The following is a 3098-nucleotide window of genomic DNA, read 5'->3' as shown; positions in this document are numbered from 1 at the left end:
GGTTGCTCTTCACTCGGTAGGATTTTGATAACTTAGGCGAGTGCTTCGACTGCAGCTAAGCCCCCGAGTGAGAGGGTTGCTCTTCACTCGGTAGGATTTTGATAACTTAGGCGAGTGCTTGGACTACAGCTAAGCCCCCGAGTGAGAGGGTTGCTCTTCACTCGGTAGGATTTTTATAACTTAGGCGAGCACAGGGCTGCAGCTAAGCCCCCGAGTGAGAGGCTTGCTCTTCACTCGGTAGGATTTTGATAACTTAGGCGAAACGGATTCGCAGCTAAGCCTCCGAGTGGGAGTCTGGCTCACCACTCGGTAGGATTTTTACAAACTTAGGCGAAACGGATTCGCAGCTAAGTCACCCACTGAGGGGGAATTTTATTGGACAAAAATAAAAAGTGACAGAAATTATGGAGGAACTATGACACTATTATTTTGAGGTCCATGAACTACAGAAGTACTTTATTGCAACTCATCCGAGTGATAAAACTTAAGTGTAAAATGGGCGGAGTAGTTCCGCGTTCCAAGCTCGGGGCTCGTCGATATTATGCTCGACGTTGTGAACATGGTACGCCCCGTTGTGGAGAACCTTGGTGACGATGAAGGGGCCTTCCCAAGAAGGAGCAAGCTTGTGTGGTTTGTGCTGATCCACTCGGAGAACTAAATCCCCTTCCTGGAAGGCTCGACCTCTCACATTTCTGGCGTGGAAACGACGCAAATCTTGTTGGTAGATGGTCGAGCGGATCAGAGCCATCTCCCTTTCTTCTTCTAAAAGGTCGACTGCGTCCTGCCGCGCCTGTTCAGCCTCTGCTTCGTTGTAGATTTCAACTCGAGGAGCATTGTGGAGAAGATCACTCGGCAAGACTGCTTCAGCTCCGTAGACCAAGAAGAATGGAGTTCTTCCGGTCGACCGATTAGGTGTGGTCCGCAGCCCCCAAAGCACTGAGGGAAGTTCGTCTACCCAGGCTCCAGCCGCGTGTTTGAGATCACGCATCAGTCGAGGCTTCAATCCCTTAAGAATCAGTCCATTAGCTCGCTCTGCTTGTCCATTCGACTGCGGATGGGCGACTGAAGCGTAGTCGACCCGTGTGCCTTGGGAGTTGCAGAAATCTCTGAATTCCTCTGAGTCAAAGTTCGACCCATTATCCGTAATGATGCCGTGCGGGACTCCATATCTGAATATTAGTTCCCTGATGAAGCTAACAGCAGTACCGGTGTCAAGGCTCTTGATTGGTTTAGCCTCGATCCACTTGGTGAACTTGTCGACTGCCACCAGTACATGCGTGAAGCCACTTCGTCCTGTTCTCAAAGGACCGACCATGTCCAGTCCCCATACTGCGAAAGGCCAGACGAGTGGGATGGTCTTCAGGGCCGATGCAGGCTTGTGCGACATATTCGAGTAGAACTGACATCCCTCGCACTTATCCACTATATCTTTTGCCATCTCATTCGCCTTTGGCCAGTAAAATCCGGCTCGGTATGCTTTGGCCACGATGGTCCGAGAGGACGCATGATGACCACAGGTCCCCGAGTGAATATCATTGAGGATGAGTCGACCTTCTTCTGGTGTTATGCACTTCTGACTAACTCCAGTCGCGCTTTCTCTGTATAATTGTCCTTTGATTACGGTAAAGGCCTTAGATCGACGGACGATCTGTCGAGCCTCTTCCTCATCCTCTGGAAGCTCTTTTCTCAGGATATAAGGGACATACGGGACTGTCCAGTCGGGAATGACCACCAAAACCTCCATGATCAAGTCGACCACCGCTGGGACTTCAACTTCAGTCGGATCTGTGGCACTTTTGGGTTGTGGAGTTTCTTCGGTGAAAGGATCTTCTTTGACTGACGGAGTGTGTATATGCTCCAAGAACACACCATCGGAATGGCTTCTCTCTTGGAACCTATCTTTGCTAGATCATCAGCCGCTTGATTTTTCAGTCGGGGTATATGATGGAGCTCCAACCCCTCGAACTTCTTTTCCAGCTTCCTCACTGCACTGCAGTATCCAGTCATGGCTGGGCTTCTCACGTCCCACTCTTTCATCACCTGATTGACCACTAAATCCGAGTCGCCATAGACCATCAGGCGACGGACGCCGAGTGAAATGGCCATGCGCAACCCATATAAGAGGGCCTCATATTCTGCCTCATTGTTGGAGGAATCAAAGTGAATCTGGAGCACATATATGAGCTTATCTCCTCTGGGGGAAACCAGGACAACCCCAGCACCGGAACCATTCAACATCTTAGAGCCATCAAAAAACATGGTCCAATGCTCCGAGTGAACTTCAGTCGGCTGCTGCTGTTCAATCCACTCGGCGAGGAAATCTGCTATTGCCTGGGACTTAATGGCTTTCTTTGCCTCAAACTTGATATCAAGGGGCAGAAGTTCAATCGCCCATTTGGCCACTCGACCAGTTGCATCTCTGTTGTGCAAAATCTCTGATAGTGGAGCGTCGCTGACGACTGTGATGGAATGATCAGAGAAATAATGAGCAACCTTCTTTGTGGTCATGTATATTCCATACACAAGCTTCTGATAATGAGGATATCTCTGCTTGGATGGAGTCAAGACTTCAGACAAATAATACACTGGGCGCTGAACTTTGAGAGCTTTTCCTTCTTCTTCCCGCTCGACCGTTAGCACAGTACTGACGACTTGTCCTGTGGCTGCGATATAGAGCAACAGAGGCTCTTTGCTGATTGGAGCAGCAAGCACTGGCTGGGTGGAGAGCAGAGTTTTGAGCTCGGCAAACGCTGCATCAGCTTCTGGAGTCCACTCGAACTTGTATGTCTTCTTCATCAGTCGGTAAAGAGGCAATGCCTTTTCACCGAGTCGTGAGATGAATTGACTTAATGCGGCCAAGCATCCAGTAAGCTTCTGGACATCGTGCACTCGCACAGGGCGTTTCATTCGGAGAATAGTGCCAATCTTTTCTGGGTTAGCGTCGATTCCCCGTTCGGAAACGAGAAAACCGAGTAACTTGCCACCAGGAACTCCAAATGTGCACTTTGATGGATTGAGCTTGATATCATATCTTCTGAGGTTGGCAAATGTTTCGGCGAGATCAGCGAGCAGATCGGAACCTTTTCGTGATTTGACAA

This window comes from Triticum dicoccoides, chromosome 4A (assembly GCF_002162155.2).
Source record: "Triticum dicoccoides isolate Atlit2015 ecotype Zavitan chromosome 4A, WEW_v2.0, whole genome shotgun sequence".
Classification (NCBI taxonomy): Eukaryota; Viridiplantae; Streptophyta; class Magnoliopsida; order Poales; family Poaceae; genus Triticum; species Triticum dicoccoides.
Note: the sequence above shows the minus strand (reverse complement) of the source record.